This window comes from Lepus europaeus, chromosome 6 (genome assembly GCF_033115175.1).
Source record: "Lepus europaeus isolate LE1 chromosome 6, mLepTim1.pri, whole genome shotgun sequence".
Lineage (NCBI taxonomy): Eukaryota > Metazoa > Chordata > Mammalia > Lagomorpha > Leporidae > Lepus > Lepus europaeus.
Genome location: NC_084832.1, coordinates 34,408,069 through 34,431,807, shown reverse-complemented (window position 1 = coordinate 34,431,807; position 23,739 = coordinate 34,408,069). Strand labels below are relative to the sequence as shown.

General features: G+C 37.6%; 1 pseudogene; it reads left to right on the top strand.

The window, feature by feature from the left end:
* Window positions 1-245: 245 nt before the first annotated feature.
* LOC133762059 (chromobox protein homolog 1-like) overlaps window positions 246-23,739 on the top strand; it is a 35,373-nt pseudogene continuing 11,879 nt past the window's right edge.

The following is a 23,739-nucleotide window of genomic DNA, read 5'->3' as shown; positions in this document are numbered from 1 at the left end:
CTCAGGTTCTCCTGACAGCATACCTAGCATTAATCCAGGAGCAGCAATAGCCACATTGTCATGGTCAGCTGTTTTCACTTCTAACTTTATTGTGTTTTGTATCCTTGCTGCACTTTAATTTTTTTCTCTGCCAATTCCCTGTCTCCATCACCCATTTTTATAAAATGGTGTAAGGGTTAATTACAGGGAGACAAGGAAACCACAAAAAGAAATGCCATTTTGGCTACAGGTGTATTGCGTAACAGATGCATGGTGAACAATTACCATCAGGCTTTGCAAGAGATGCCAGGAATGGTAGTTGATTGTGATGTGGATCTGTTATTTTGGTAGCGATTTATGGATTGAGGATCTCACAGAAAAGTTATAATTTTATGCAATTACAGACCATTACTATGCCCTGATATTTGTGAATCCTGTTATTAAGGACTCCTGTTATTTAGCTAAGTCAGGGTAAGTAAACTCTGTATATGTTGAAACCACGCAAAGTGAGGAGTGTCTGTATATAATTGAAACAAAGCAGACTAACCACATACTGTGAAGAATTATACACTACTTTGCACCAAAGAGAAAAAGGCAAAGTTCTAGTCATGAAAACTGTAATACCTATTGTTCACAATATATTATTGTGCACTTAATAGTTAAGAGGTCAGAGCTCATGTTAAATATTCTTAGCATTCACACACACACACACACGCAGAGAGACACACACAGATACACACAAGGGAACTTGGGGGATACATATGTTCATTACTTTGATTATGGTTGGTATCACAATTATATTCTTATGTTCAAACTCATCAAATTGTATACATGAAATGTGCAATTTTTAACATATCAATTATACCTCAATAAACTGTGTGTATGTGTGTGTAATTGTGAGAAAATGAGAGAATCAGAATTAGATAGGGTTTTACAAAGGTTCAGAATTGATATTAAATTTGAGATCCATAATGAACCAGATGGAAACATAGAGGATGTTCCAAATAGAAAGATATTTTTGTTCTAGATCACATAGTTAGGAAAGGGTATAGCATTTAACGAGATCTAAGTTTGATGTGACAGGAGTATAAATTAAGGAGGTCCAAAAATCATGAAGGAGACATATGATTTCCTTCAGGATTTTGGATTTTATTCTATTTGTGATTGGAATCTCCTGGAGAGTTTTAATGAAGATATAGATGATTCCTCTGCCTTCATTTGCAATTTTGAATATCAATAGGAAGTATTACTTAGAAGGGGCACAACCAGAGTGTGCTAGGGATGTAGTATAGAAAATGGTTCTGGGGGACTGGTGCTGTGGCATAGTGGGAAAGCTGCTGCCTGCAGTGCCCCCATCTCATATGGGTGCCACTTCGAGTCCCAGCTGCCACATTTCTGATGTAGGCTCTCTGCTATGGCCTGGGAAAGCAGTAGAAGATGGCCCAAGTGCTTAGGCCCCTGCACTCACTTTGGAGACCCGGAGGAAGCTCTTGGCTCCTGGCTTTGGATCAGCTCAGCTCCACCCATTGTGGCCATTTAGGGAATGAACTAGTGAACGAGTCTCTCTCTCTCTCTCTCTCTCTCTCTCTCTCACACACACACACACATTCTTTCTCTGCCTTTCTGTAACTTTCCTTTCAAATAAATAAGTCAATCTTTTTAAAAAATAAAAAAAGTGGTTACGATAACTTATCAGAGAAGAGCCCTAGCCTACCAGAGAGAGAGAGAGAGAGAGAAAGAGAGAGAGAGAGATGTGTTTTTTAGATAATAGAGCTATTAGGATGGGCAATGACTAGATATGTGTTGAGGTAGGGAGGCAAGTATAAAGGGAGAGAAGCAGTCCAATATGATGCTAATAGAAATTTAATATATGATGGTGGGATTCAATGAAATGTCTTTGAAAGAGCATGATTCTTAAGGCCAAGGTAAGGGTGAGAGGGATGGAGTGTGATGAGATTAATTCTGAAACAATTATTTGACTCACCTGCAGCATAATGAAATGGAGACATCATGAAAGCAGGTATCTATTTAAGTTTGAAACACAGGATCAAGATTTGTAAGGTTCGAAAGTCATTGACATGTAAATGTTAATTAAAAGCATGGGAGTGGATTAGATATCCCTAGGTGTATGAGGAGAGTGATGGTAGTATAGGAACAGATAGAAGTTGAGCAACTTAGGACCACCATGATTTAAGATATTAGGATGAGGAGAATAACCTGCATGCAGGATGTTTTATGTCCTATCAAATTATAATGGTTAAATATCAATTTTTCTTAACAAGGAACAATATCAATAGTTACAACTTCAGAGAAATATTTTCATGTGTTTTTACTTTTTTAAACAGATAATTAAAAAATCCAATTCTTAATTTTTACTTCAATGTTTTAATTACATTAAATTCCTTATAATGTGTGCTAGAAATATGAAGAGTATGCATATCTTGTTGTTACACCTAAGATTTAGTTAATTGGTAAAACGAAAGATAATTTTAGTTATTGGCAAAGTGTATGATAAGAATTTACACATTATGATTAGTGATACCTTTAGTTATTTTATAAGATTTTGGTTTCTATAATTTTCTAGCCATCTTTTATATTGAAGGGGCAGATTATGATTATAGTTCAGAAGTCAAGAGATCCAATAAGGAAATTATTTCAGTGGCTAAAATCAGCTTTAGATCCTTTTCCTAAAATTTTGCGTCTCAGAAATGTGCTTTCTACAATGATTTATCAGTTGTTAAGCATTTTTTTTCAAACTGCCATATTAAAATAGCATCATATACATATACTTTCCCATGATAATGAGTTAGATTGAATTCTCAAATTTGATTTTAAAGTGAACTTAACTAACTATTTTTATATAGTGTTAGTATAATAGTGTGTTTATGTAAATATTGAATAAATTTTATATGCTATAGATGAAAAACATTATATTTAGTTATGGTAGAGAGAGATCCAGTCATTCACTGTAAGGAATATAAATTAATAGTGAGTGATGAGGTATTGATGTATTTTTCATTTATATATTTTGAAGTTTTGGATTATATTATATATAATCTTACAGTCAAGAAGGTGTTATCTACCATTACAGTATACTTTTCTTGGGAAATCTGCTCTTGGCTTTTATTCTGTACAGACATAGTTCAGTGGGTAAATCTTAGTCATACATCTTGGAAGCATAAGGAGATCTAAATTAAGTTTCTGAAGATACCGCTGTTTGAAAAATGGAAATATGGCATGTGTTAGAGTTAATTCAAGGATGTATGTGAACTCTCTTGTCATGCTTTGGTAACTGCTATTTTTAGAGAAAAAAGAACTTCAAGAAAAATATTTCAAGTAATACTTCAAGTAAAAACCAACTAATATCATATTCAGAACCCGGGGCTCTAGCTAAGTGCCTGACTTTGAGATAAATCTTAAAACATGATATGCCAAATTATGGTGCTGTATATATTGTGATTTGGCATAAACATGAGGACTCAGCTTCAACTGTACCTGCTTAATGTCAGTGTAAGCAGTTCTATCAGCTTCGGCTCTGTGCTTCTTGTCTACACCACTCTGAAATGCCATCTCATGCTGCATCACTTTGATAGCAGCATCATCTGCTTCCTTTATCTTTGTCTCGCCTTTGCAATTCCTACACAGTTTCTATAACCCAATTCCATTCTTATTTATGTCTGTAAGTAGCATCTGATTCTTAGGACTCCCACCAGGAAATTTCTATCTCTTTCAACCACTTTAGCAAGTATCTATATTTCTGTAGCTTTCTCTTCCAATGCTACAATCTATGACTCAGACTTATATTTTAACAAAATAAAAACACAAACAAAACCTAGGTTCTCAAAACATTAAGAGAATTCTGGACTTTAGTCAATTCTATTTCTATCTCTTTCAGAGTTCATGGGCAACTCTCCTTCACAGTCACTAAATGAGTCCTTAGCAAATCGGCCAAAGAAATTAATTACCAGTAAGGAAACTTCCAAAGTCCTTCTCCCTTGCCAAAGGCTCCTTATGGGGCCATATCATTAGAAGGCCAAGTGATTGAGCTGAGGGAAACGAACTTGGTGGAGTTTCCAAAACCCATATTCCCCGAGTGACTTTTTGGAGCAGATCCTTGATGAACATGTAGTAGGAGTAAGAAATAGTCCTCAGTTTTGGCAAACCATTGAGATTGCAGGGTTAATTAGCTACTGCAGTATAACCATGTCTATTCTTATTATTAGACAAAAACAAATTTAAAAATGAGTGCATTCACTTCACGGATGCTATGTTTCTGATGCTGGCACAGGCAGAAGCAGTGTTCACAAGAGGCTACTATCTAATGTGTCTAAAGAATGAGTTTTGAACTACACCAAAGAAACTAGGAGCAAAACTTTGGTGTTCCTATTTATATATTTGAGAAAGTAATATCAAGAAGAATACAACACCTGATATAATTTTAAACATGACAATTTGAGTAACCCACAGAGTTCACAGTCAAAAATACAGATCTCCTTTACAAACTTTCTAAATTATATTATATTAAATTAAATTATAATTATTTATGAGAGCACATCAAGCAATTCACATAAAATGGAATTAAAAATAAATTGATGTAAAAAAGGTGAAATTCGTATCTAGTTTTGCACAATACACATTTTCCATGAATTTTGTGAATATCCTATATAAGCATGGATCTCAAAAATTTTTAACCAAAAATAAAGTTATATTTAATTGAATTTTATATAAACTTTTTGAAATTCCTTCATACCTGGATTCCTTAGTAACATAGGCAGAAAGAATGGGAACTTGTATTTGACTCCTTTTGATTCAATTGAAATCAATTTATTTGAATTCAATTCAATCCATATACTTTAAACACCAAAAATCACACTTGAAATTTCAAACATCAGTGAATAAGCACAGAATTTTTCCTTCATTGCTTCCAACAATAGGCATAATTAATCTCTTCAAATTTCTATAAACGTTAGTATAAGCTCATTTTCCTGTTGATTTTTGTTCTTTTCTTGTTGGTTTTTTCTTTATAACTGGCAAAAATCCTTTGAATCAATTAGCACAAGGCTTAATTCACATTTAATGATTTTGTAACAATCTTTGATATGTATGGACCATAAATTTTTTCATAATACTCCTATTGATGGACACTCACTTTATTTTGTTTGTTTTATTACAAATACTCATTATTTCATTTGACATGTAAGTTCCAAGAATTTCATTCAGATTTTCCAAAATTTATTTCTTTAATCCACATGGAATTCAGTTTTGAAGATAGTTTAAGAAAATGGTCCAATTTTATGTTCTTTCATATCCAGCTGTGTCATCACAGTTTTATCAATAAACTCCTAAATTTGTCATATATTAACTTTTTATGTACATAGGGTTTATTTCTGAAATTACTAAATCCTTCTGCAAATGTTTGTCTATTTATTACAAATATTGCATTTATTTTATTAAAATGGATTGATTAAAACCTTTTATTAACATGTAATACTTGTACAAATATTGTGATACAATATTTCTTCTTAAAAAAGGGTTTTTTTTTTTTTTTTGAGAGGCAGAGTTACAGACAGACAGAGGGAGAGACAGAGAAAGGGCCTGTATCTGCTGTTGCATTCCCCAAATGGCCACAACAGCTGGAGCTGGGCCTATCCGAAGCCAGGAGCCATCCCATGCAGGTACAGGGGCCCAGGCACTTGAACCATCTTCTACTGCTTTCCCAAGTGATAGCAGAGAGCTAGATTGTAAGAGAAGCAGGTGAGACTTGAACCGGCACTCATATGGGATGGCGGCGCTGAAGGCGGAGGTTTAGTTCACTATGCCATGGCACTGGCCACATGATACAATATTTGAACACGTGTATACAACATACATTGATTCATTTGGTATGATGCTTGCAATGATTTTCCTCTGAATCTAGAGGTGTTATTTCATTAACTTGTACCCTTGGTGTTGCTGATGGAGGTTTCTTTTTCCATTGTGAGCAACTTATTCCACTTGGAAGTTTCAAGATTATCTGTTGGTCCATGGAGTTCAGAAATATTGTCTAAGATTGCTACTATACAGGTTTTTCTTTTCTTAATTTACTATGTGATTAGAAGAGTTTCTTCTTCAATTTATATAGGAATTAATCTATCATTTCTTTAATTAATCCTCTTATTTATCAATTCTTTAATTTCCTTATAGCACTTTTATTAGTCTCCCTTCTGGTCTCCTTGATCTTTCAAAATATCCTCCTTCATTTTAATTTCCTTATGTTTTAACCATATGTTTTTGAAAATCATTGTTACCCTTAATCTTCCAGGCTACTCCTGCATATTTCCTTTTATTCATGAACCAAATTACCCACCTACACAAAATTTCCCATGTGCTGTACTTGAACATTCTGCATTGTTCTTATTGATTATTCACTCACATTATCATGGTTTGCTCAAAGTTCTCTACTGACTGGGCATGGATGCTGTTTGTTCTGACTCCTCTTCTTTCAGTGGAGAATTGTTTTTTTTTTTCTCTCAGCTTGCTTAGGCATAGGTCTGTGCACTGGCATTCTCAAGAGATAGCCATCACTAAAACAGGAAGCTACCATAGATCTACAGAATTGCCCCTTTCTCTAGATTCAGGACAGAAGCAGGCAGGCTGATTCTTACCAAAATATCCCCAGTGAAGCATCTCTGATCACTCAGGTTTGACTCTTTCATCCTCAGAACTAAGCCATTTAGACAGCTCCTCTGCCCACCCCCCCAAGGCAGAAACAATAGACATACTCCAAAAATATGTGGTATTGTGCTGTCTATGCTGGCCTGCTTCCAAAGAGATTACGCTATTACAAGTTATGGAGTTGGGGAAGTTTAAAGGGTGTAATATATTGACCAGATTACAAGAACTACTTCCAGAGTCTATTCTAGGCTCTCCTTTGCTTCATCATTCTATTTATTTTTAATTTGATAAGCTGTGACATAGGTAGACAGACAGACAGAAGGACAGTCAGAGATTATAAAGAGAGAGTGTTCCCATCTGATGTTCACTCCCCAGTTGCTCACTAATGGCCAGGATGAAATCAGGAGCCAGGAAGAACTCAGTGCAGGTCATCTATGTGGGTGGCAGGGACCCAGTTGCTTGAGCCATCATGTACTGCCTCTCAACATGGATGTTAGTATTAGCTGGAATTGGGAGTAGAAACAGACCTCAAACCCAGGTACTCTGATGTGGATGCTACCTAATGATTATCTATAATTTACTGCAATTTCTGTGAGTTCTGAATATTTCAGTATTTCTTTGTTAATGGAGACATTAAAAAGAAAGATATTTAAAGTCAACAGCTCTACATTTTGATTGAAGTTAAGAGGACATACACAGTGCCCTGCACTAGTTGATTCTCAATCAGGGCTGCTGAATGACAGAAATAGCTTTACTATGGTTGGGTTAAAGGAATTTCTTTTGTTTTCTTTTAAAGTACTAAGATTTTAGTTTATGATCATTTTTTTCAATGATTTGTTTTCTCAATAATCTTTATAAATACTTACATAAGAAATGCATAAGATTTGTTCTCTTCATATTAATAAAAAGCTTAAAAAACTAATGCCATTATAAGAAAGCTTCATATACATGTTTTCTCTTTGATTTATGTTGAATTAAGGGAATTTAAATTGTGTTACTTGCAGCTTTTGTTGAAGAGGTAAGGTTATCATGAAATGCAAATAAATTTTGAGGTTCAGGAGGCCAGTTAGTGTTCCTAACATTTCCTTTTTAAAATTTAATTCTACTGATACAGATCTAAATAGTAAGCCATTAAATTAGTATATTTGTAATTTTTCCCTTACTGACTCCTGCTTGATAATCTAAATCTTTCTATGGATATTAAAATTTCTCACATACATAAGCAAGCACGTGTACATAGAAGATGAGTGTCCACATACAATCAGTATGAGGTCATATGACTCCAGATATATCAAGTTACTCACCTATGAAAGAAACATACAGGAATTACTCTGTGTGAATAAGTACTGCTATACTACATCATGATGAACCCTCACACCTCTTTTTACCTATCTACCTTCAGTCCTACGCTTGAATAAGTGTGCCCAGATGCCCTGTTAAGTTCTTTTCTTTTCTACATTTTCAGGCAGAATAAGGGCCAAGCTGGTATTTCCACACAGCCTCTCTTCCAAGAGGGTGTGGTCATCCTAAGAGAAAGAAAGTTAATCCACAAAGAAGATAGGTCTTTAACCATTTTTCCTATTTAATATTTTAATATAAGCAATGAAGAAAACTCAAGTAAACATACAGAATATGAACATTTTTATGCTGGAATTGTACTTGTATTGAATAAATCTGCACAGGAACTGAAAAAGAGAAACTCAGAGGAATGGACAACAGTCCAATTAATCTGACCAGCAGTTCCATCCAAGATGACAGTGTGTTGTCTTTTGTAATATCTTACCAAAAAAGTACCATAGAGAAACTGGGCATTTAGTTTGGTCATTAGGACATCTGCATGCCGCATTGACTTACCTGAGTTTGATTCCTAGCTTTGGCTCATGACTCCAGATTCCTGCTAATGCAAACCCTGAAGGGCAACAACGCTGGCTGAACACCATTGTGAGAAAACAGAATTGAGTTTCTGGTTCCTGATTTCATCCCAAGCCCAGCTTTGGGTCTTGCAGCCATTTGGGCAGTGAACTAGCTGATGGGAGTGTACACACACACACACTCTGCTTCTCCTCTCAATTAAATAAATAAATAATTTTTAAAATTTAATATGCTATTATAGTTTTTTAATTTATTTATTTGAGAGGAAGAATTACAGACAGAGGGAGAAGTGTTCCATCCACTGGTTCACCCCCCAATGCCTGGAGCTGGGCTGATGCAAAGCCAGGAGCCAGGAGTCAAGAGCTTCTTCCAGGTTTTCCACTTGGTTGCAGGGGGCCAAGCACTTGGGTCATCTTCCACTGCTTTCACAGGCCATTAGCAGGGAGTTAGATCAGAATTGGAGCAGCTGGGACTCAAATTGGCATCCATAAGGGCTGCTTGTGTCACAGTTGGAGGCTTAGCCTACTACACCATAGCCTTGGCCTCTGTGATTTTTTAAAGTGAAACAGCTTTTTCTAATTAACAAAAGTTTCCTAATGCTTTATGATTTGATGGATTATAATATTTAAATTTGGATGAATAAATTTTCATTTCATGTAAATGAAATCATCATTCTGGCAGCATTGTACTCTGTGGTGTTTCTACAGCTCTTCTTCAGCTTTCAAAATGCTACTTCTGCTCAGCATCTTCCATTGTAAAAGCCACATAGCATGAGCTTTATTTGTAAACTATATAGTTCTCTATGTTTGCTTTTAATTAAAGGTGTTGCAACCAGCATTTTTAAATACCATACACTTCGATTACTTGGATAGCTCATTTGGTTCTTTTCTTTGTGGTTTTTGGCACTTATTCTTGGTCTTTTTTTTTTTTTTTTGACAGGCAGAGTGGACAGTGAGAGAGAGAGACAGAGAGAAAGGTCTTCCTTTTGCCATTGGTTCACTCTCCAATGGCTGCCGCGGCCGACGCGCCGCAGCCGGCGCACCGCGCTGATCCGAAGCCAGGAGCCAGGTGCTTCTCCTGGTCTCCCATGCAGGTGCAGGGCCCAAGCACTTGGGCCATCCTCCACTGCACTCCCAGGCCATAGCAGAGAGCTGGCCTGGAAGAGGGGCAACCAGGACAGAATCCGGTGCCCCGACCGGGACTAGAACCCGGTGTGCCGGCGCCGCTAGGCGGAGGATTAGCCTATTGAGCCGCGGTGCCGGCCTTTATTCTTGGTCTTCTATAAAACATAGTCATGGATCAAATTTTAAGCACTTCCATTTTAAAGCATTATTGATCATTTATATTTTTCTGATATGAACTATTGCTATGGATTTCACACTTATCTCCCATTTTTAAAATAGCATGTGTGCATTATCAACCTGCCACTTATGGTATGGTCATATTTTCAATTACTTTTAAATTGCTTCAAAATAGTAATAAAAGTTAAAATGTTTTCTATCACAAATTTCTCAGATAAAAGCAAATATTTTGACAAAATAGTGATACCTTGCAAAATTGTTTTATTATCCAGACAGCAGTGTTCTCAAATTCTCATAAATTATTTTAAATTGGACAAAACTGCACTGTTATTGTAACAGGAAGCTCATATGTACAAAGACATTGAAAGGATGCTTCTTATTTGTGGATATCAAGACATTTTTCTTTTCCAGCATTATTATCCTCCATTTGGAGAGTATAATGGGAAATACCACAAGGTTAAGAGACTTCCTTACGGCAGACAATTAATCTGTTACAGGGGTCACAAGGAAACTTCCCAAGCAACAGTCTGGCCTTGCTAATCAGGAGACGTGATTCCTTCTTGTAGGGCAGCTTGGTCTGAAAACACTACAGGGGGGAACTAAATAAATAAAACGTGAGCTATATGTGGCCAAGTGGCTTCTTTGTTTGCTGGAAGACAACCTCAGACAAAAGAGGCTCTATATTCAGCAGGAAGCAGGAAGGCAAATTTGCTCATCTGTCTTCAGCACACACGTGCTTATAGCTACCTGCACTGGTTGACATAAACTCCTTCTACCCAAATGTACTCTGGGCTCAGACTATAACCGCATTCAGTTCTCCAGCTATGTGAGCTCTTCAGTTTTAGATGTATGAACCTCAAGAACTGTAGAGTAAACAACCTCATTCAACATCGAGCAACATTCAAAGAGGTCTAAAGTCTTAATAACTGTGAGCTCACTCCTACAGGGAAAAGAAAGAAAACCAGCATATTCCAGGTGCATACAGATCTCTCTCTCTCTCTCTCTCTCTCTTGCATACCAAAGAACAGCAGAATCCATAGGTAGAAATTTAAACATACAGAATTAACAGGAGACAAAGAGGAAGATGTTTTATGAAAAGAGTGATTAAATTTAAAACCAAGCGGTTTCAGAATCTCAAATGTTGAACATGAAACTAAATGTTGGTTAACATAAAATATCAATGGGAGGGATACCTCCTTTAGGTTACAGAATGAGAAAGGACTATTTTTCAAATGCTAGGAAGAATGGACCAAATACATGAAAACCAAAGGTGAATAGGGAATAGAAACAACTTCATCAATCTGGAAGTCTTTATTGAGTTAGTAAAAAGCAGGAGAGAGAATAAATGCTATTAGAGAGGAAGGCAACTGAAAAATGGAATTAATGGGCCCACTTTTATGCAAAATCTGGCAGTACTTTGCAGCATAATATGCTGAGATCACATATGCTACTGAGCAGTAGACATTATTTGTTTTTGGCCCTATGTGGTACAAAGTCTTTATCAGCATAGTGCTCCTGTCTTGCTGTTTCTTAGAGAGCAAGTGTCCACTCATACTGGACTAGACCCTACTCCCAGTTCTCCCACTCCCTGGGCATGCTTCTTGCAACACTTATAGCATCCAATTATTATCAGTGTAGCTGGTCTGCATCTCCTCTGAGACTGTAAGCTCTCTGAACAGGAGAGACCCTGCGTGATTCCTCTTTATATCCTAAGTGCCTCACATAGCATGTACAAAATATACAGCACTGAAACATATTTGAACTAAAGGATGACTCAGTTTATTTCACCCCAGCTAAAAGGTGAAGTTTACTCTAAATTTAATGATCCCTTGAGACAGATGTATCAGCAGCACCAATGTGGTTTATAAGATTCATGCTCTTTGACTTTCTCCTTCTTTCATCCCAAAGTGCACACCTGTTCTGGCATCTCTTCTCTTTTCTAGTGAATTCTTTATCTTCTTACCCAAAACTGAGGGACAATCTAGGTTTACCCTTATGTTGCTCTGTATTCCAGTTTGCCGATACCTAACATAGCTTCAAAATATCCTTTATATCTTCTAATAGGTGGTCTACTATTCCTTGTATTGTCTCCTAATGGGTTTCCATTTATCATAGAGACCCCAGGATGAGACATGTGGATCACAGCATGTGAGACCAATGTGATGAAGAGGAAAAGTCCTGCTAAACTGGTGAAGTTTCAAGTGCCTCAGTTGTCCAGATCATGCTTAGGCAATCTTTTCCAAGGCAAATGATAGCGTGCTGCTCCTGATATCACTTACCTTAAGAAAGGAGAGGATCACATATATCAGTGGTACCTGAGCTGGTCACTACAGAATAGTGACCAGTGGGAATGAAATATGGTAGTTGTGAATAACTACAAACACTTCAAAGTCTATGGGTATGCAACATGTTTTATGTAGGGTAGCAAAAACAATTAGAGATCCTTAGCGCATAAATAAACTGTATGGCAAGGAGTGCTCAAAAAATCACCAGAAGGTAGTCAGGGCTGAAACAATAGGTTTAACCACTGAGCAGTCTTTAGCAAAACAGTTGTCTTAATTGTTTCTCCCAGTATATAGAAACTGCTTCTCCATTGCTAGAAAATGCTAACACAAAAAGCAGGTGTGAGGGAAAAGGGAAGAAACAGGGCTGCTGGCACCACAGCTCACAAGGCTAATCCTCCACCTGCAGCGCTGGCGCCCTGGGTTATAGTCCCAGTCAGGGCGCTGGATTCTGTCCCGGTTTCTCCTCTTCCAATCCAGCTCTCTGCTGTGGCCCGGGAGTGCAGTGGAGGATTGCCCAGGTCCTTGGGCCCTGCACCCGCATGGGAGACCAGTAGGAAACACCTGGCTCCTGGCTTTGGAACAGCGCAGTGCGCCAGCCCTAGAGGCCATTTGAGGGGTGAACCAACGGCAAAGGAAGACCTTTCTTTCTGTCTCTCTCTCTCTCACTGTCTAACTCTGCCTGTGAAAAAAAAAAAAAAAAAAAAGAGGGCTGAAGCAAGGCAGGCCTGACTCCCTTCTTTCCTCTCTCCCTTCCTTCCTTCCTCCATCCCTTCCTTTCTTCCAGATTTATTTATTTCTTTGAAAGATTTACAGAGAAGAGAGGTCTTCCATCCTGTTTCACCCCCTCAAATGGTCTCAATGCCATGGCCAAAGCAAGGACCTTCATCCAGGTCTCCCATGTGGAGAGCAGAGGCCATCTTCCACTGCTTTACAGGCCATTAACGGGGAGCCGAATCAGAAATGGAGCAGCCAGAACATGAAGTGACACCATATGGGATGCTGGAGTCACAGGGGGTGGCTTAACCCACTAAGCCACAATGCTAGCTCCCTGTGGGTGTTTTGAAAATATCAGGTGTGACTGAGCATCTGGCCTCATAGTACTGTCTTCTCAGCAACCACACCAACAGCTGTATGCAGACAGTGTGCACAGGAAGAGAAGACGAATTTTACCCAGCTGCGTGTCAAGTCCTGTTTTTCCTACTTCTCAGGTCAGACATTCAGTATTACAAGAAGAGCTATTTGTCAGTGAAAATTTCTCAGATTCAGAGGACGTGTTACCCTAGAAACATGAGCAGTTTGTGTTGTGACTTTCTTACTGTGACTCACCAGACTCCACACAGCCTCTTACCCATTGCTAACATCCCTCCTACTGTCACATCTGCAGTCATGCACTCTGACTGCCATAGAAGCTTACATAACAGTGTGACTCATAGAAACCTCTTAGTTACCTTCTGATTAAACAGGCTGAATTGCATAAACAAATATATGCTATCTGCAAGATTAAAATAATTTTTAAATGAGTATTTCTTAGCAGAAGCACTGCTAGGTTTTCCTTTCTTCCCTCCTGAGTTCTGATGTTCTTCAAGGGCATTTGCCTCAAGATGCACTAATTCATTTCTGGTTTTTGTTCTTCCCTTTGGAGGAGATTGGGTATCTTTATTTAACCATTTTGGAACTCTTACTTCTGAATTTTAAGCCCTATGTCATGGCCTCTACAACTCCAGAATCCCATTATCTCCACCATATTAGACTGTATCTCTCACAGTTAACATAAATCTACAGAGAACAGGAATCATAATGTTTCTCAAAGAGGCTGGTAGCTTACCACCCTCATCAGGACATTTATTGTGACCATGGTGAAAGTAGTGTTCAGGAACCTTTCAGGTGCTATATTTTCAATTTTTATACTGTCAATTTTATTATTTTTTTAATTTTTAAAATTATTTCCCCTGGGATCTCATTCAAGAGATCTTTCATTTAGTTCATTTTTTTTTTTGCAACAGTGTCTTGGTTTTCCATGCCTGAGAAACTCTAGTGGGCTTTTTAGCCAGATCAGAATGCCTTAAGGGCTGATTCTGAGGCCAGAGTGCTGTTTAGGACATCTGCCATTCTATGAGTCTGCTGTGTATCCTGCTGCCCATGTTGGATCGTTCTCACCTTTTTAATTCTATCAGTTATTATTAGCAGACACTAGTCTTGTTTATGTGATCCCTTTGACACTTAATCCTATCACTATGATCAATTATGAACTTAAACTGATCACTTTGACTAGTAAGATAGCATTGGTACATGCCACCTTGATGGGATTGAATTGGAATCCCCTGGTGCATTTCTAGCTCTACCATTAGGGATAAGTCTGAGTGAGCATGTGCCAAAATTATACAGTCAATTTTCATGGAAATTTTCACCTCTTTGAACCTTGAGTTCTCGATCTCTTTATCTTCACTTAATTTACAGTAAGCCAGATGATGTCCAAATTTGAAAGTCATGCTAATAGATGACATAACATATTAGAACACTGAATCCTGAGTCACAGATACATGCCTATGCCAATAGATTCTCTCCTATGCATACTATAAATCTTTCCTATCTAACATTTGCCGTATATATTTCTAACTGTGCTTCTTGGTTCTTACCTGGACATATTTTGTAGATGAGGGAAGTAATCGCCCAGCTTAGTCCCAAAAGACATCTTTATAACATAACAAATAGCTTAGTTATGTTATTTAGATGAAGAGATAGGTGGGTTTTTCAGGAAGTCAAAGAAGCTATAATTTAAAAACAGGGCAGAGTATGTGTGTGTGTGAGAGAAAGAAATCCAAAAATTCTTAATAGAGCCCTCTGTGTCTTTACCTGAGTTTGATATATTCAGAGTTAAAAGCTCCACAAACAACAATCAGGAAACAAAGATCATACCAAGGCACATTTTAGTCTAATTGCTGAAAAGTAGTGATAAGGAAAAAAAAAACATCAAAAGCAGCAAGAGGAAAAGGAGACATTATATACGCACATACTGTGCACTTGTCATGCAGAATACCCCTGTACTCCTGTACCATTATTACATTCTCTGAAGTTTAAATGACATTGATTTGAATTGTTTTACTTGGGTCTTTCTCATGTCACTACATAAAACAGCCCAGGCTTCTGTTAAATGATTCACCTGTTCTCAGTAATTAATGAAACAAAAATCCTCCCTGTGGACAACGAAATTTATTTGAAAATATATAAACCTTCCTAACAAATGCCTAGGTACTTCTTAGGAAGAATCATGTTAGCTGAATCTTAAGTTGATTATGACTATTGTTTACCAAATAATATCTATGTCACAGGCTATTAATAAGATCAACCATAGAATTCAGAAGTCAGCCGGCGCCGCGGCTCACTAGGCTAATCCTCTGCCTTGCGGCGCCGGCACACCGGGTTCTAGTCCCGGTCGGGGCACTGGATTCTGTCCCGGTTGCCCCCCTTCCAGGCCAGCTCTCTGCTGTGGCCAGGGAGTACAGTGGAGGATGGCCCATGTGCTTGGGCCCTGCACCCCATGGGAGACCAGGAGAAGTACCTGGCTCCTGCCATCGGATCAGTGCAGTGCGCCGGCTGCGGCGGCCATTGGAGGGTGAACCAACGGCAAAGGAAGACCTTTCTCTCTGTCTCTCTCTCTCTCACTGTCCACTCTGTCTGTCAAAAAAAAAAAAAAAAAAAAAGAATTCACAAGTCTTCCAAAAACTGGCCCTAGTCTAAGAAGGTGTTAGAGTGAAAGTTTAAAAACTAGAATTATAGAACTGGCCTGAATGGATTAAAATCACAACTGTATGTAATTTTAATTTTAAGATCTTAGTCAAATTACTTGATTCCTTATGCACATATAGATGATGTGTAATCAAAGATAGTAACCTAAGATGTAAGAGTTTTAATTGAAGAAATATCTCATTTCTCTTAGCTTTGTGTCTGCATATACTAAGCTGTTACTAAATGTTATGAACAAAAAGAGTAATGACCATCTATTTTTGAAAAAAAAAAAAAGAACACTATCTCATGATGGTCTCAACTTTCACAAATTTTATTTTTTGAATAAATTCCCCTACTTAAGAAATCAGTTATGTCTCCTTTAGGATAGCAATTAATTGGAACAATGCATAGAATACCTTGCCTGCCTGGAATTGGACAAGAGGGAGTCTTGGCCTATAATTAAGAGCTAGGAATGCATGTGTAGGGACTGCAGAACCATTTAAACTTTGGAATTAAATTATTACTGTCTTTCACCAACTCAAGTCCTTGATAAGGTATCATTTGGGTTCAGTTAAACAAGTTTTCTGGTAGAATACTGTTTCTTTTATGGAGATCATGTAAAATAGTTAATGAGAAAATCATGCTCAGTTGAAATCAAGTTTGAGGTTTTCTCTGCAATGCTGAGGAGGTATATGTCTCCATCTCACATACATAAATTTCAAATTGAGAGAAATAGATAAACAGAACACTGAGATAATTGAATTATCTTTTCATTGCAGTGATAATATGTTTGGTTAATGCACCAAACACATTAGTTCTTAACTAATTCACCAGGTAAGAAATGTCACTCTTGATTAAATCTGTTTGTCATGAGTAAGTGGTAAGAGAGGCTGGGTATTGACTTATTTTCTGCCAGAAGTGTAGGGGGAAAGTAGCATTTATAGATGGAACATGGGGGTTGGATGAAAGGCTTTTCTTCAACATCATCACCACAGTGATCTTGGTAATCTTAAGTGAAGTGAAGCAGCAAATACAAAAATAATAAATAGTATAATGGAATATTGTATAATGGAATATTCTTTAATCCCCCAATTTTTCCACATTTTCAATTTTTCTATATTTAATTTGTGTTATTTTGACAATCAGAAAAAATTTCAGATTGTTGAAACTTGCTATTGAAAAAAGATTTCCATACTCATGATTATTTTTGATGTGACATAATTGAAGGTTTTGGGGAAGGCACTGAGGTTAACAGCTAAAATGCCAGTGCCCCACATTGAAGTGCCTGAATCCAGCTGGATTCATGGATCCAGCTGCTGACTCTAGCTTTCTGTTTTTGTGAACTCTGGGAGGCAACAGCGATGGATCAAATGATTGGGAGACTGTCACTCATTTGGGAGACCTGGATTGTATTCTTGTCTCCTGACTTTGGCCTGGCTCAGCCCAAGTTGTTGTAGGTAACTACTTACTTCACCATGTATAAAGGTTTCTAGTTGCATCCACTTTATTGCAAACAACAGTATTTCACTTTTTTTTTACAGCTGAGTAGTATTCTATATTGTACATATATGATAATTTCTTTATCCAGAAAACAATTGATGGGTATCTGGGTTGATTCAATAGCTTAGCTACTGTGAATTGAGCTGCAATGAACATGGGGATACAGATAACTCTTTCATATGCTGATTTCATTTCATTTGGATAAGTTCCCAGAGGTAGGATTGCTGGGTCATATGGTAACTCTTTTTTTCAGATTTTTGAAGTATCTCCAAACTGTCTACCAAAATAGCTGCACCACTTTACATTCCAACAGTAATGGATTAGGGTACTTTTTCCTCCACATCCTCGCCAGCCTTTATTGTTCTATGATTTCTGTATGAAAACAATTCTACCTGGGGTGAGGTGTCTTGTGTCTGTTGGCCATTTGAATTTCACCTTTTTAAAAATTCTTGTAAAATACTTTGTTTCTAAACTGGATTATTTGTTTTCTTGTCATTGAGTCTCTTGAGCTCTTTATAAATTCCAGATATTAATCCTTTATAAATTTCATAGTTTGCAAATATTTGCTCTCATTCTGCCACTTGTCTTCAGTTTATTGAGTGTTTCTTTTGCAAAGCAGAAGCTTCTCAATCTGATGAAATCCCATTTGTTGTTTTGGCTTTGATTGCTTGTGCTTCTTGGGTCTTTTTCAAGAAGTCTTTGCCTACGCCAATGTCTTGCGAGGTTTCCTCAATGTCACCTAGTAATTTGATGGTATTGGTTCATAGATATAGATCTTTGATCCATTTTGAATGGATTTCTGTGTAGGGTCTAAGGGAGGGGACTTGTTTAATACTTCAGCATGTATAGATCCAGGATTCTAGCAACATTTGTTGAAGGGATTACCCTTGCTCTAGGTATTGATTTTAGCTCTTTATCAAAGATAAGTTGGTTATAGTTGTGTAGACTGATTTCTGGAGTTTCTATTCTGTTCCATTGGTCTACATTTCTATTTTTTTTTCATGAGGACTGGACTATTTTCATTATATAATATTGTGATGCCCTCTGGCTTTGTTTTTGATGTATAAGCTTGCTTTATTCAGAATCTATTGTCTCTCTAAATGAATTTTATCATCATTTTTTCTAGATCTGAGAAGAATGTCATTGCTATTTCAATTGGGATCACATTGAATCTGTAAATTGCTTTTGGTAATATGGACATTTTGATAATGTTAATATTCCCAATCCTTGAACATGGAAGATTTTTCAATTTCTTTGTATCTTCTATTTCTTTCTTTAATGTTTTATAATTCTCATCGTAGAGAACTTGGACCTCCTTGGTTGAATTTATTCCAAGTATTTAATATTTTTCTGTTGCAATTGTGCATGGTATTGGTTTTAGAAGTTTTTTCTGAGACATGGCATTGTCTGTGCATACAAAATCTATTGAGTTTTGTGTTTTAATGCTATATCTTGCCACTTTATCAAACTCTTTTATGAGTTCCAATAGTCTCTTAATGGAGTTTTTTGGATTCCCTATAAATAGAATATTGCCATCTGCAAATAGGGATAGTTTGACTTCCTCCTTTCCAATTCATATCCCTTTGAATTTTTTTTCTTTTCGCTGCCTAATGACTCTGGTTAAAACTTCCAGACTATACTGAATGGCATTGGTGAGAGTGGTCATCCTTGTTTGGTTCTGGATCGTAATGGGAGTGTTTCTACATTTTCCTCACTCATTAAGGTGCTTTCTGTGGGTTTGTCATAAATTGCCTTGATTGTGTTGAGGAATGTTCCTTCTATACCCACTTTGCTTAACATTTTCCTCAGGAAAAGTATTTTATCAAATGTTCTCTGTGCATCTATTGAAATAACTGTATGGTTTTTGTTCTTTAGTTTGTTAATGTGATGTATCACATTTATTGATTTGTGAATGCTGAACATTCACAAATAGCATACCAGGGATAAATGCCACTTCGTCCAGGCGAGTGATCCTTCTGATGTGTTGTTGGATGTGATTAGCTAGTATTTGTTGAGGATTTTCACAATACATCTATGTTCATCAGGGATATTTTTCTATAATACTCTCTCTCTGTGTTTTTTTTTTTCTTTTTCTGGTTTAGGAATTAGGGTGACTATGACTTTATGGAAGAACATTCAGAAGCTTCCTTCCCTTTTAGTTGTTTTGAATAGCTTGAGAAGTGTTGGAATTAGTTCTTCTTTAAATATTTAGTAGAATGAAGCAGTGACACCATCTGGTCCTGAGCTTTTCTTTGTCAGGAGGGTGTTTATTCCTGATTCAATCTCCATCTTGGTTATTTAGGTTTTTGTCTTGGTCTGTTTTCTATGTCTTCATGACTCAATTTTGGTAGATGATATTTGTACAGGTATATATCCATTTCTTCTGGATATTCCAATTTTGGCATATAGCTATTCATTGTAAGTCCTGATAATTATTTTTATTTCTCTGGTATCTATTGTTACATTTCCTTTTTAATCTCTCATTCTATTGATTTTGTTTTTCTCCCTCTTTTTAGGTTAGTTGGACCACTGGTTTATCAAGTTTGTTTATTTAAAAAAAATCTCTTCATTTCACTAATCTTTTGCATTTTTTGTTTCAATGTTAATGATTTCTTTCTACATTTAATTATTTCTTTCTTCCCATTATTATTGAGTTTGGTCTGTTGTTTTCTAGGTCCTTGAGGCATTGGTAGCTCATTTATTTGGTGCCTTTCCAATTTCTTGATGTAGTCCCCAGTTGCTATAAATTTCCCTCTTTATTCTGGTTTTCTGTATATCATAAATTTGGATATGAGGTATTGTCTTCTTCATTCATTTCTAGAAATATTGGGGCTTTCTTGAATTCTTCCTACTGTTCATTCAGGAGCATGTTGTTAGTCTTCTTGTGTTTGAATATGTCCTTGAGATTCTTGAGTTGTTAATTTCCAGCTTCCAATGTGTTCAGTAAAGATGCATGCTATGATTTCATTTTTTTAAAATTTGTTGAAACTTTCTTTATTGCCTACCATATGGTCTATTCATCCCATGCATTGATGAAAAGAATGTGAATTCTGCAACTGTGGGATGGAAGGTTCTATGGATACTAGTTAGATCCATTTATTCCAAAGTTTAGATTAGCTCTGTAGTTTCTTTTTTGATTTTCTGTCTAATTGATCTGTCCTTTGATTAAAGTGGGGTGATGAAGACCCCCATAACTGTTGGAGTCTATGACTCTCTTTAGATCCATCAACATTTCATTGGGCATATAGACATTTATTTTTTGCATCTTTCCATTGAATTATTTCCTAATCATTATATAATACCCTTCTTTTTCTCTTTTAACAGTTTTTGTGTTAAAGTCTACTTCTTATGATATCAGGATGACTACACCTCTTCTTTTTTGCTTTCTGGTAGTGTGGAATATCTTTTTCCATTCTTTGACTTTCAGTCTATGTGTGTCTTTGTTGGTGAGGTGTGTTTATTTTAGGTAGCACATAGATGCGTCTTGCTTTTTAATCCATTCAGCTAGCCTATATCTTCTAATTGGAGAGTTTAGGCATTTACATTCAAGGTTACTATTGATAAGTAAAGACTTGGTCCTGTCATTTTTCCATAAATATTCTTATTGTTTGCTTTGGATTTCTTTTTACTTTTACTGGGAGATTTTCTGCCTCCACATCCTCTCATAATGATGATTATTTTTCTGGTTTCTATGTGTAACACATCCGTAAGCATATTTTGTAATGCTGGATGAGTGGTTAGAAATTCTTTCAATTTCTGTTTGAAATGGAAGGTTTCTTTTTTTTTAAACTTTCATTCATAAATGAGAGCTTTGCAGGGTACAGTATTCTGGGTTGACAGTCTTTTTTTCCTTTTAAGACTTGGACTATGTCTCACTATTCTCTCGTAACTTGTGTGATTTCTGATGTGAAGTCAGCTCTGAGTCTAATTGGGTCTCTTCTGAAAGTAATCTGGTGTTTCTCTCATGCACATTTTTGAATCTTTTCTTTATGTTTTACTTTGTGAAGTTTGACTACAAAATGTATTGATGGTGAAGATCTTTTCTGTTCATATCTTTTAGGAATTCCATGCGCCTCATGCACTTGGATATCTCTTTCTTTCTGCAAATTAATGGAGTTTTCTCTCAGTATTTCACTGAATAAGCCTTCTGGTCCATTCTCTCTTTCCACACATTCAGGAACTCCTTGGACCCAAATATTCTATAAATCTCTAATACTAGTTTTCTAATTTTCTCTTCCTCCTTCTTCTCTTCCTCTTCCTCCTCCTCCTCCTCCTTCCCCTTCTTCTTTGTCTGATTGAAAAATTTCTAAAGATTTGTCTTTTGGCTGTGATATTCTTTCTAATGCCTCATGAACTCTGTTGTTAAGGTTTTCCACTGCATTATTTTATTTAATCTATTTAATTCTTCCTGTCTAGTATTTCATTTTGATTTCTCTTCAAAATCTCAATTTCATAAAAAATTTCATTCATATCATGTATTAATTTCTTTAATATATGAATTTGCTTCTCATTGCTTTTGAGTAATCCTATTATTAAGCTTTGAATTCCATTTCAGCATTTCATCAATCTCTTCATCTTCACATTCTAATATTGAAGTGCTGTTGTGTTCCTTTGGAGAGATCATATTATCTTCCTTATTCTTTTTTTTTTTTTTTTTTGACAGGCAGAGTGGACAGTGAGAGAGAGAGACAGAGAGAAAGGTCTTCCTTTTTTGCCATTGGTTCACCCTCCAATGGCTGCCGCTGTAGCGCGCTGCGGCCGGCGCACCGCGCTGATCCGATGGCAGGAGCCAGGTGCTTCTCCTGGTCTCCCATGGGGTGCAGGGCCCAAGAACTTGGGCCATCCTCCACTGCACTCCCTGGCCACAGCAGAGAGCTGGCCTGGAAGAGGGGCAACCAGGACAGGATCGGTGCCCCGACCGGGACTAGAACCCGGTGTGCCGGCGCCGCAAGGCGGAGGATTAGCCTAGTGAGCCGCGGCGCCGGCCTTCCTTATTCTTATTTCTTGAATTCCTACATTTATTTTTAGGCATTTGTCGAAATACTGGTTGGTTTTTCCCTCTGATGGCTTTTATCTTTGAGCTATGCCTCTGTGGCTTGGTGGAGTGTCTCCTCTTGGTGGAGGTGTGTGCTGGGTATGGCCAGGGAGCTTTGGACAGTGTTCCATGGTAGGATGAGTATTCAGGTTCATACCCAAGTTGGGTGTGGTATATCTCTTCTTTTTAGCAAAGAAGAGTTTATGATACCCTCTGTTGGAGTAATCACACCTCACCACCTCTCTTCCAAGGTGATCAGTACCCAGATATTAGTCCACAGTGTGTACAAAGCTCTTCTGCCCTGCATGAATAACACAAAGGATCTGTGCAGTCCTCAGTGTGAGCATGGATCCTGTTTCAATGACCTACCCTAGGGAGTCAGGGAGCTCTGAGCATGTGGAGCCACTCAAATTGATTACCTAGAGACCCAGCTATGCTACACACTGTGCCCTCTCCTGTAGTCACAAATTTTCCATAGTCTTAGCATACAAGGCTTCCACAGTCATGAGCTGCAGAGGATCTTCTCTGCACTTTTAGCTTCTTCTGTCCACAGAGAGGCAGAGATGTTCCTAGAATCAGGTGCCTGTGGTGGTTTTGCCTAAGAGATTAGAGCCCCTGAGCCTGTGATATGTTGACAGACTGTGGCCACCTCATCAATGCATATGGGTGTCTAGCCCCCTGTCAATCCTCCCAGCAGACTCAAAGTCACTGGGGAATGTGGATGGGTTTTTTTCCCCTCTGGTAGAATCACTGGATCTACTCTTGTGCTCAAGAGCTGCTGTCTGCAGCCCCTACTTACTTCACAATGTTGTCTTCTCCCCATCAATTGCTGGATGTGCACATCTGAGTTGCTGCTGCTGCTGCTACTGGTGACAAAGTGGCATCTTGCCCTGCCCAGTTGCTGGCCATGTACACCAGAGGTTCTGCAGCTGTTGCTTCTGTCCACAATTTCACCCACCCTTTCTCTACTGATTTCCAGGCACTGTACAGGGCAGGGGGATGGGGAGAGAGAAATATAACCCCCCTTTTTTATGGGTTAGCAGATACCCTTTCCTACTTAGGGCTCTAAGCCAGACTCATGCCAAGCTCTTCCTCCACCTATATCACCAGTGGCATGGACTTCTGCAGTCTGATCTCACCTCACTCACCAAAGCTGGTGCTTTCGCTGCCTCTCAGCTGCTGGGGTCATGTGTTGTGTCTGTGTTTGTGCTGTACGCACACACCTTCCACACACCACCAATCTACAGCGTTCCTCTTCCTTTTGTAAAGTTTTGACTGTGCTTTCCTCTCTCACTCTCTTGAGAATGTACTTTCTTTTTTGTTTTTGTTTTTGTTTTTTTGTTTTGTTTTGTTTTGTTTTACTATTTATCCTTGGCCTATAGCAGGA